Source organism: Morus notabilis, unplaced genomic scaffold (assembly GCF_000414095.1).
Source record: "Morus notabilis unplaced genomic scaffold, ASM41409v2 Scaffold1324, whole genome shotgun sequence".
Lineage (NCBI taxonomy): Eukaryota > Viridiplantae > Streptophyta > Magnoliopsida > Rosales > Moraceae > Morus > Morus notabilis.
The window spans coordinates 19,817-32,428 of NW_010361507.1; the positions used below are offsets into that span (position 1 = coordinate 19,817).

General features: G+C 32.2%; 1 long non-coding RNA gene across 1 annotated transcript; it reads left to right on the plus strand.

The window, feature by feature from the left end:
- Positions 1-8,711: 8,711 nt before the first annotated feature.
- LOC112091929 lies at positions 8,712-11,775 on the plus strand. The gene is made up of 4 exons (XR_002902359.1): positions 8,712-9,592; positions 9,688-9,761; positions 9,886-9,967; positions 11,526-11,775. It is a non-coding gene; the product is annotated as an uncharacterized LOC112091929 (long non-coding RNA).
- The last annotated feature ends 837 nt before the right edge of the window (positions 11,776-12,612 follow it).

The window sequence follows — 12,612 nt, forward strand, 5'->3', positions numbered from 1 at the left end:
GAAAATGATGATTATTATTATAAGTTATCTTAAATCATCAATATGTTACTCTAACAAAATATTGCAGTAAAAGATCAACTCATAAAATAATTATAAATATCAAAACATTGTATGACAAAATTACATAAAAAAAATATGATTGAATTTATATAAAAAATTAGCACAAAATATTTGGAAAATAAAAGGTGAAGGATTTAATTCATTCAAATGTATTAAACATTACAGAGAAAAAAAGATCAAACCCTCGATTGAAGAACTCCAACACAAAAATTTATCTTAACCTCACCAAAAAAAATTCTAGCCTAAGTTGCAAAATATTTTCACAAATTCTAAAAAGAAAGTATGAAAAATAATACAAGACAAGATTGATAGAAAAATTAAACAGAGTTTTCTTGAGTTGAAAATTAAACTCCCAAAACTTTTGGCCAACCCCTCAATTTATATTGTCTGTGAAGCCTTGCATTCTAGGAAATAATCATTGATTTATAACTGATTATCAATCACCAATTTCTTTGGCCCATTTTAATGATTTAATTTTTGGACTTTCCATATTGCTTTTAAAACCTGTAAATGATAAACAAAAACTAAATATTTCCAAGTAAATAATTTTAAATAAAAATCATGGAAATATTTAATAGATGCTTAAATATTTTAACAATTAATCCAATAAAAGCAATATTCAAAGTGCATTTTCGTGCCTTTATTACCTATCTACTATATTATGATAGCCTATCGACATTCTATATACAGCACACATTGATTACAATTATTTTAGGAATCTTCCAACAATGTCTTATCCTTTATGAAGATGTTTTTAAAATCACCTTTCTAAGAACTCCTTCCTTCTTCCCGGTTTCGCCCATAGGCAAAAAATGTTTCGTCCGTGAGGAGAACGGACGAAACATTTCGTCTTAGTTTTTTTTAATTAAAAATTGTTTTTTATTCTTTTAATTTTGTTAAATTTTTTTTGCTTCTTTTCTTCTTGCTTTCTTTTAGGTCCACCTTTTCTTTTATGTACTTTTTTTAGCCTCTAATTTTTTGTTTTTTTTTCTCTTACCCTTATTTAATTTTACTATTATGTTAGTCCCTTATTTTTTTTATTTTTGAAAATAATTATCAAAACAGGTATCGGCTCGATCCCTCTGCAATACAACTGACTCCTACAAAATTTTCATAATTAAAACTCCACCATATATATCGCACCACGAGCTTTTTGAGCCGGACCAAATAGAATCCGGGTCACTATACTCTAACAGTTTCTTTGATCCCTCATATCTTTTTCTCACTCTTTATTTAATCATATGATTTTTTTACAACTATACATTCTTGTCTTTTACGTTTTTTCTTTCGCTTTTGTTTCTTTTGTTTCACTTCCTTTCTTATTTGCTTCTTTAATAATAACACAATAATTAAAATTTAACACAGGGGCGGAACCTACAGAATTACCCTCAAGTGCATCACATGTAGCCTCAACTAGTCTATATACATATTTAAAAGAGCCAAGGACTTGGCTTTTAAGGATGCCATGTGCTAGACTCTATGGAGGTCACATGTTGGCCTCCTCTTTCTTCTTTTTTATTTTTATTTTTTAAACTCTTTCTTTTTTGTTTTTTTGTCCATTTTGACTTTTTTTTCTTCTCTCTCTCTCTTTCTTTTTTTTTTTTTTTTTTTTGCATATAGTCTTTATTCGTTTTTGTCTATACATCTAACAATAGATAGAAGAGGCAAAGCTCTTTTCTACATGGCAGCCCCTCCATTTACTTTTTTTTTGTGTGAATTTTTTCACATTTTAATTTTTTGTGTGTTTTTTTAAATATATTTTTCTCACTTTACTCCTATGAGAGTCATTTTTTTGCACGTGTTTCTATTTGTTTTTAGTTGGTTAATACTTAATTTTTTTGCAATTGTTAATCTTTACATATATTTCTTTTTAAAATAACTATAAAAAACCTTAAATGATTGTTTAAATGAATTTCTCATTATTCAATAAACAATAAACTCTTCAGGTGTCTTCAATACGGTAATACGTGCGGATCACGTTACAAAACTAATAAATAAAAGAGAATTAAGCTATAGAGGGCTTGGCTTTCTTCTCCTATGCCATGCCGCTATGTGACAACATGAGAGAAGATAAGCTCTTTTATGTTTGTTATATTAGATTAGATTAGATAGAAAAGATTTGTTTAATTTTGACCATATCTAACGGTTAGAAACTGACCCTAACGATAAAGAAGTCCTACTAGAGAAAGTCTTAAAAAAGAAAAACACAAAAAGAAGGCCAAATAAAGATTAAAAAAATAAGGAAAAAAGAAAAAATAGTATTAAAAAGGATCATTTTATTTGACTATATCCTACGGTTAGAAACTGACCCCAACAATAAAGTGGTCCTTCCAAAGAAAGTTTTAAAAAAAGTACAACACAAAAAAATGGCCAAATAAAGATTAGAAAAATAAGGAAACAAAGGAAGAAAACAAAAAGAGTAAGGAAAAGAAAAACAAAGGGGTAACGATAAAGAAGAGAAGAGAAGCTCTTTGATGTTTTTTATATTAGAGTAGTTTATATAGAAAATGATCTTTTTATTTTGACCATATATAACTGTTAGAAACTGGGTCTAACGATAAAGAAGTTCTACAAAGAAAGTCCTTAAAAAAACATGAAAAGAAGGTCAAATAAAGATTAAAAAAATAAGAAAAAGAATGAGTATTAAAAAGGCTCTTTTTTATTTTGACCATATTCAACGGTTAGAAATTTACCTCAATGATAAATAGGTCATATCAGAGAAAATCCTAAAATAAGAAACACAAAAAAAGGCCAAATAAAGATTAAAAAAATAAATAAAAGAAAAAAAAGGAGTAATAAAAAGAGTCAAAGACTCCCTTCTCACTAGAGGTGCCAAACGTGCTGTGTCAGGCCGGCATGGCACGTCTGACCCCAGGCCTGCCACGGACCTAGACCGGGCCTGAGGGGAGGCCCTCAAGCCCAGGCCCTCGTCCATAACGGTCAGGGCTGGGCCCAGGCCCTTCACAGGCTGGCCCTGGCCCTTTTAATTTTTTTTTCTAATTTTTAATTAAAAAAAGAAAATATATTATATGCCCCCTAAAAGATGTGATTTTATTGAATTAAGATAATACGAATAAGTACACATAAATGACTGCCTCGTTAAAAACATTGCCAAGTAAAACTTGTGGGGATATCGGGACAAAACCTTAGCGAAGGCAAAAAGAGTGCAGTATTCTAGGATAAGTAAATTACAAAACCTAAGTGCTTCTAGAAGATTCTGTTATGTCTAAGTTAGAAAAATATTCTTAAATTGAATGATCCATATATTGTTATTTTCATCTTCTGGCATCTTCCCAATCTTTAACACACATTAGCCCCTCCAAGATATTCAGATACATTCTACTTCTCTTTTCGTCAAGAATTCAGTTGCTTGCACTAAATGCTTACTCCGATGCTACCATTTGCATTGGAGTTGTTAGAATATCATGGGCTATTATGGACAGTGTTAGAAAATGATCGGTCTTGCTCCTCCATTACTGTAAGATGTCCAGTTTGCCATCATCGATTACAAAATTTAATTCAAAATATTTTACCAGTTCGGTAGATGCTTGTGTTGATGACGATCCTAACGTTTTCTCTTTCTTCTTCAAGAAGCTCCACGATGAGCCTTTAGGCCCCGAATTGCTGCTTGACGTCGATGTTCCCTGTTCTTTTTGACATGTTATGTATTTTGCTTCATACAAACTAAATACTTTTTCTAATATTTTCCTAGCATCAATAATAGTTAGTTGCATATCAATACCTAAATTTCTTTGCCGTAGCAGTCATTAAAGATTCGGTCCCATCTACTCTGCATCTAGGATCTAAAATGGTTGCTAATGCATATAACATAGGACAACTGGACCAATAACTTTTAAATTTAGCTTCCATTAGCTTAACTATAGTTCCAAAAAGTTCAGTATCCCTATAATAAGAAAATGTTTCTGAAATATTAAATAGTTGATGCAAAGCTAAATGTGCAGTAGGATAATAAACTCCAGAAAGTAATTCAGTGGCATTATAGAAAACTTCTAAAAATTTTAAAAAGTACTCACCAATCTTCTAATCTGTATTCAAAATTAAAATTTGATCGTTCTTATTGTTCACATGCGTTGCAATGAGCTGTTGATACGGAAGTCCAGCCTTCAACATTAAGTAGGTGGAGTTCCACATATGTCTCACATCAGTTGGAAACTTTCTTAAGCGGATCTGACTATTCCTGTAATATTGTCAGAATTCTTGGAGCCAAGCTCCAGAACTAGATATGAAGGATAAAGATTCTCTAATATTTGTTAGATTAGAGGAAATATGTTCAATTCCTACTTGTACTACTAAATTTAATATGTGACACGCACATCGTTGATGAAAAATTGTGCCACCAAATGCTAGTTTCAAACTACGTTTAAACATGTTAATTGCAGTCGTGTTAGCTGATGCATTATCAAAGTAATAGTTAAAACTTTATCTTCTATCCATAAAACCAAAAAATTTCCATTATTGTTTCAAAAATAGCATTTGCGTTATGAGGAAATAGACATAAACGAAAACCTATTATTCTCTTTTCTAAAACCCATTCATCATCAACATAAAACGCTGTGATGCATAAATATCTAGTTTTATTGCACCTCCCCCATAGATCAAAAGTACAAGATATAATAGCATTAAAAGACCTAAAATTATCAACTTGAGATTGTCTCATTGCATAAAATACTTTCATGCAATCAGAACGAGTTATGTTTCTACTTACCCATTTATATTGCGGGCAGAAGGCCGTCTGTATGAATTCTTCAAACACTGCATCATCTGCAAAAGAAAGAGGTAATTCGACACTAGTTAACAATTTAGCTAGTGCCTCACGAGCACGTTGTGCATTGTATGTAAAATTTTGCAACCCTTGTGATGTGAATGATAGTGTTTGTTGGCGGGAGTCCACATTCCCACCTTGGTGTAACAGCAGACATGCTTTCTAATGTCTATCTAAATGACCAGTACCCCCACATTTTTTATTAGAAAAGTGCTCTTTACAATATTTACATATCGAACGAATTTCCATTTCACTTGTTTTTAGATTTGGTCGGGGCTCCTCTATGAAATGCTGCCATGCGGGAGCAGTTCGCGGTCTTTTTTCCTTGCTACGTACTCCAACTTCCTTGTTGTGCACTGAAGCATTATCAACCGGAGCAGTTTCCGGTTAAGTGGGGGTGGAGTTGTGGACCAACATTTCATTCTTGTAAAATGGCTCATCACCAAGCTCAGGGAGGGCAGTGAAATCAGGAAAATTTGATGCGGCCATTTTCTGAACAAAAGAAACTAATGTTAATTCGTTCATTTGTAAACAATAAACAGTATAAATAAACTTGAGTAATACAATGTTATGTAACAAAATTGATAAGTAGAATACCTTTTTTTCTGAGATTTTTGGAAATTGATTGAACTTTGAAAATGAAAGAACAAGAAAATGAGTAATCGAAGAGAAAAGCTCAGAATCAATATCAAAGAGACAAGATGAGAGATAGAATGAGAGTGAGGTGAGAAGTTAAGAGTGAATTGTTGTGTGAGATTTATGGTGAGATTAATGAGTATTTATAGGAGATTTTTGGGCACATTTTCGGCTTGTGACCGTTGGAGAAAATCAACCATCGATGATGAGGGAGGAACTATGATGGCGAATCGCGAAGAGAGAGATTGTGGGCAGAGAGAGAAAGAGGGTATGAGATTGAGAGAGAAATAGAGTAATAGAGAGAGAAAGTGAATTTGAAAAAAAAAATAGAAATCCTATAAGGAAGGATAAAATGAGAAAACAAATATTTAAAATTTAAAATGGCCTATTATTTTTAATGATTGATAAATCATATATTTATTTCTAATGATTTTAAAAATTGACCTATTTATTTTAATTATCTATGTAAATAAACATCCTTTCTGCCTTTAAAGATCTCAAAAGAGTAAATTCGAGTAAAGAAAATTAGAAATTATTGAAAAAGGTAAAATTGACATTTTCATGTTCTAAAAAAAAAGGTCTTATGGAACTAAAAACTCATATTTTAATAGGTAGAGGTACCGATTTAAAATTATATAAATATAAGATACTAAAAAGACAATTTCATGTAGGAGAGGTACCAAATTGAAATGATCCATAAATAAAAAATACAATGTAATAAATAAGAGAGTGTTTACAACATGACAGGAAGCTCGAGCTATTCAACACAAATTCAACACAAAGGAGAAAGAGAAAATGTATCATATAACATTTCTTGTATATACATTTTAAGTAATTAGTATCTTTTCAAAATGTCGATAACTTATATGATATCTTCCAATATCATTTAAAAATAAATGCCCGTTTAAATGTTTAGATTGTTGGTTCAAATTTGAAGCATAATTCAAATTTTGTGAGACTGTGACAGAAAATTTTAAATTCATGTTTTTGTGAGAGAAAATATTGTTTGAACTAAAACTAAGGTGTGTAGGATCCGTTTGGTTATGTATTCAAATTAAGGTTCAAACTAGTAATTTTAATTATTACTTTTAAAATTTAAATTTTTTATAGAAATAAAATACTGCAGTAAAATCAAAATACCTATAAAAAATTTAGGACTTGTTCTTTTGGAGTTTAACTTGAGTATAATTCTTGAGTTGAATTTGAGTTATAATTTGAGTTGAACTTCTTCCCGTTCATTTCGCTGGTTCGAGTTTAGAATTCGAGTTTTTTTACAGTAAAAAGCTCTGACAAACAATCACATCTAACTTTTTTGCTACAGTAAAAAACTCTCACATAAAGTCACATCTCAACTCGAATTAAAAACTCGAATCAGCAAACTAAACGTGAAACTTGAGTTTGTGTTTGATTGTGTACATTTGAGTTATGATTTGAGATAAAAATTTTTTTTGAGTTTGTGTTTGAGTGAGTCAAAACTTGAATTTGTATTTAGATAGTATTTTAATAAAAACTCAATGCTGATGAAAAATTTTAATAAGGTATATGGGTCGGGTTTTATTCATCTTTTCGTTGTCAACGCATAGAAAAAAAAATCATCTCAATCATAATTAAAACGAAAAAGTTATAACATTTTTAAGAATAGAAAAAATACTGTTCATTAATTTGAGTTCAAGTTTCTGAACTCGAGTTGAAAGGGAAACTTAAACTCAAATTTTAGTCATAAACTCGAATTTAAACTCGAGTTTGAACTCGAATTTAAACTTAAAAAAATATAAACTCAAATAAAATTATAACTCAAGTTATCTTTTTTTAAATTTTTCGCTCAAAAGAACAAGCCTTATATTCCAAACATATCCTTACACCCTCCGAGGCTCCAACCAAACAATGATCTAATTCTCGGTTGTCGGTGCTCGATTGTCGGTGCCGTTTGAGACGATGTTCTTTTCCAACGGTAAAGAAGGGGTTTCGTTTCTTAACCCTCACTTGAAACTCCCATTCGCCACTTTCAAAAAAATACAAAAGAAACTCCCCAGCCGCCTCACTCTTTTTACATCTCTCTTCACCCCTCTCTTTCTTCCTTCACCGAGTTTCTCTCTCTCTCCCTATTGATCTCTTTTTCTCGTTCTTCGTCTGAAGATATCGAGCTGCGACGGAGATGTTGAGCCGCCGTCGTTCTTCGTTGGAGATTTTTGCCGCGAATCGCCGGAGAAGAATAGAGGGAGAAAACTGGCTTTGTCGCGATTCCGGATGTGATTTCGCAATTTCCCCTTTCTAGTTTTGTTGACTTTTGATGCCGCGATTTAAATGATTTTGCTTCCTTGGTTTTGTTGAGTTTTGTTGCCGTGATTTCGGCTTCGATTTCTCGATTTTGCTTCTCTGATCTTTTTGAGTTTTGATGCGTGCAGCTTTTGCCGGAGGTGTTCGGGTGTGGCGTTCCTCTCTCTATCATCGCCGCTGCGAATCCAACGTTCAGAATCGCCGACAACATTCCGGCATCGTGACGATCTCTTCAATTCCGATTTGCAACTTTTCCGTTTATCGTACCTTAACATCACTCCCAGTGTTTGACCAAATGCCGCCATAGAACTCCTTTTCTGTCGAATCTGAGTTTGTAATTTTGATCTGAGTTTTGTGAATTTTGATCTGTTGAATATATATACATGTATATGACTAACTTTCATATATTACTCTCTTTTCTCTGTCTGCCATGGCTTCTCATCAACATTTCTTGGGCCTCTGCATCAAATCACGATGTTCTTAAGGTAAATTCTCCAAATGGGTTCCCATCAAAATTTCTTTTTTCTTGTTTGGTTGCTGAGAAAATGGTGCAATTCAGCAACAAGAATGAGAGTGAGATATAAAAAATGAATGAGACTTCTCTTCTGATATACGGAGAGTTTCCTGATCAATTAAAATTGTCGGTTGAGAACATTTTTTAACTTATCTTTTGTTTTTTGTTTCGACAGCATTACGTTGTTTATATGGGAGCTTCAGATCCATCGCTGAATGGAAACCGAAATGATGCTAAAGTTGCAGATCTGCTTATCTGCAATTATTGTCCTCTATTATTAAACCAAGGTTTAATAATATATAGTGGATATATATACAATAACACAAATGAAACTCTTATTATTTTCGTTTTGTTTGTCATAAATATTGTTGTTATGTTACTATATGTATTTTCGGTATATTATTTGGGGAGTTTGTGATTGTTAATACGATGTGTCATATGGACGGATGGAACAGTTAACGTTTTGGCTTCTATTTCAATTGGTATGGAATATGTTTGTTTGTTGACTATCTGATATTGTGCTGGGCAATCTAAAGGACTTACAATGATGGAAATGCAATCATTGAAAAATCTACAGATTACCTATTAGAGCAATTAAGGATTTTTGGTAGAAATTAGCTTGCAGATTACACTTAATTTTAATCTTTCTACACATGACAATGTTTTGAAAAGAGTTGGTATAGTTGTTGAGCGAACAATTCATTGACCTTTGGATGACTGCTTGTGGGACATTTTGTGAGATAATTGGCCAAAAACTTTTTACTCAAAATCATATCTCCACCGAGCTTCTTAAAGGGTAAGAGTTGTATATCTTATTAGTATTTTTTTTAATGTTGAAATCTCTGTTTTTCAATATTACTGATATGTTTAGCTCCAACATTACCATTGGCGTTTGACTACTGTTACCAATGGTTCTAGCTCTAATGTTGCTGTTGATCTTAACTTCAATTTTATTTAAAGTTGTAACTCCCATATTACTATTGGGTTTTAGTCCAACATTGGCATTGGTTGTAGCTTGAATGTTGCCACTAGTTTTATCTCTGAAATTGACTATCTTCGTAACTTTGTGAGTGGTATTAGATCAATTTAATTATTGCAAGTTTTGGTGCTGCTGGTAGGGGCATTTTAAAAGCAGAGATATGATCTCTTGGATTCACCCAATTTTTGTTGTAATTCTTACTGCTTTATATACAAGTAAGATAGTATTTTAATTAACATTTGCTATTAAAATCTTCTGAGATACTCCTTATGGCGGGGACTCTTGTGATCGTATAAGAAATGTTAATTTTAAGGAAATTGTGGCGTTGGCAGACTAAAAAGAGGTAGTTATCTATTCCTTTTTTTTGCTTACTATAACTACTGCAAGACCATCAATATTATTATAATATTTTTTATGCTCCATATTGATTTATTGCAGGTACAATCTTATTGGAGTCTTACAGTGTTATTCACAAAAGATATCAATATAAATAATGAACCTCCTTAGCTATGGTATCTAAATTATTTAATTTCTATTTTTTCCGTACTCATTACTTAAATTAAAATTTCTTATTTCTGCTTAAAATTTAATTCATATTGGATTAAATTTACCTTAAATGGTTCTTTCTTTCATCAGCTTAATAGTGACGGAAACTACTGGGTGTATCTTCTAATTCTGGCGGTATGCTATTGGATATTGTCATGGTTTATGTTTTAAGGTAATTTCTTTTGCTTAAAAACTACTGGGAGTTTTCATAATATATGAAGAAGCGCATGTTTTAGTGTTAAATACGAGCACTGTAATATGGCCATTGTTTATAGGCCCAAGAATCTGTTAGGTAATTGATAAGCTCTACCTTCTGTTTCTATAAGATTCGGAAGTTGGATCTTTTTGGTGTATTCACTCAATTAGGGCTTTGCTTAATTATTTCATATTTATCTCTCTTTTGGATCTGGGGTTCTAGATGTTTTTGTTGTTTTTCTATATGTGATAGGATTGGATCATTTGAACGAGAAATTATGAAAACCGTCATTGCTGAATTGTACTTTTTTGTTGAATGTGAACTGTTTACATGAAAGTATGGGGAATTAGATTTAAGATTGAATTGGTTTTTATGGAGCAATGCGGTTTTGCCATTTGTTGTGTCTCTCTGTTTTGCTTACATTTTTGAAATCTTCTGTTCATTCCTTTATTTAGGAGACAATAAAATTTCATGCTTGGCACTATACACCTATGACTTCCATTAGCTGTTCTTTTTTTTTATCCCCTTTTCTTTTCTTCCTTTCTTTTTTTTATTTTTTGTTGTTGCCTACTCAGGGGTTTATTTAGTTACTTGCGTGTGATTTTTCTTGACCTTCTTGGTGCAGTAGTACAGATTAAAATTTTTGCCTGGCATTATTTGTGTTCAGAGTGATAATGAAATAATTATAACAAATCGTGATACATAGCATTTTTTTTTGATTAAGTGAGCATTTTTTTGATTAAGTGTGCATTTTGTGTTAGTTTGATGAAGTTGATTCGGTTTAGTAATGGGGGTCTGAAAGTTGTTGAAATTTGCAGAAATGAAGACTTTTAGCGCGTTAAAATTGTTTTCGGGAGTACATCATTACAATGGCAACAATGTAGGGTCCGTTTATTTCGCTGATTCGAGTTTGTAATTCGAGTTGAGATGTGATTTTGTGTGAGAGCTTTTTACTGTAGCAAAAAAGTTAGATGTGACTGTTTCTAAGAGCTTTTTACTGTAGCAAAACTCGAATTCTAAACTCGAATTGACGAAATGAACGGGGCCGTAGACTTGGCAACAACATGTGGAAAATACTACAGAGTATGCTGCCTTAGCATTATTGATCTAGGTGACTCTGATATCATTAAGAGCATGCCTAGTGAACATTGAGTATCCCATGATCTGCATCAGGTCTTAGATTTTGGTCAGTCCTTGCCTCTTTTTCATTTTTTTCTGTTGGGAAGTGAGAAATAGCTAGTGAAGTAAGCTTCCAATGTTTGAAAGGTTCAAGATTATGATATTGGACGCTCCTTTTATGGTACTTCTTGATTGTTCTATGGTGACTTTAAATTTTAACTTTTAGGATGTACCGTATCCCATTTTATGGACTTGAACTTTAATTTTATTATTGTTCTCTATTAAAAAAAACATGTGCGAAATTCAGATGTTCAGGGAAAAAAATAGTAGGATGGTCATAGTTAGAAAACATCACATATGTGCATTAACAGAAGTTCACTATTGTGCGGTCTTTGTTCGTTTCACTGTTTTGAAGGTGATGCAGCAGTGGTGTTCAAGGAATTTGTTATTGGTTATGATGACGATTTGACGTGCAGATGTCCTTAAGCTTCTATGGTCGAGAGGCCCACTGTTTTCCTAGTAGCTGCAATTTTCTATTCAACCTTGCAAAGTGGTGGTGTAACCTTCTTTTCCCCTATGTTGCTTTCTTGTTTCATTTTTTGAGGGATGATGTACCTTAGGACTTTATTAGGCTCAAATTTTTCCTTTTTTTTTCTTGGGTGTGTTTTGATGGGTTGCTAGTTGGTTTTAGTTTTGTTGTTGTTTAGTGACATTTGTGCTTTTTGAAAGAAATTGTTTTTTAAAGAAAAAAGACCACTATATGTCTGAAGAAAACAAAACAAAGCTATCTTTCTATAAATTTGATTAAAATATCTGCAATAAATTTAGAAGCATAACACGCTCATCCCTCAACTAGTAACTATAGAATATTAGAATGCAGAGTGTTTATTGTAGCTGCTCTAACATTCTTACTATTTAAAGTTTTTGTTTATCTATTTTGTTGTCTTCTGTGCACTTTCCCCCTTCCCCTGAAGCATAAGTTTTTCATTCTCTGCATTTTTTTCAGCTTTTTTCTCTTCTTTTGTGTTATTCTCTCTCACCTTTTTGCTATTTAGAATCGCCATCAACTTGATTTGAAAGGAATGATCTGCGATATTTTATTAATGTGGCAGAAAATACAGTTAAATAGGTAACAAAGAATAACAGAATAAAGAAAACCTCCCTAATAATGTGGCTTATTTGCTGTTACAATCAAATCAGATTTTATTGACTAAAACCTAATCCTAAACAACCGGATAATAGGAAGATTTGAATATTTCAAATTAATTCAAAATATTTTAGATTGATTTAATCCAGTAAAATCCGATTAAATCAATTTGATTTGATCTGTCAACACTCCCCATCAAGCTTGGACGTAGATGTCTCTGAGTCCGAGCTTGCTTGCTAATGCTTCAAATGCTGGTCCGTGCAGTCCTTTTGTGAGAATATCAGCCACTTGTTACTTCGTAGGGAATATATCCCACACTGATTATTCTACTCAATTTTTTCTGTGATGAAATGCC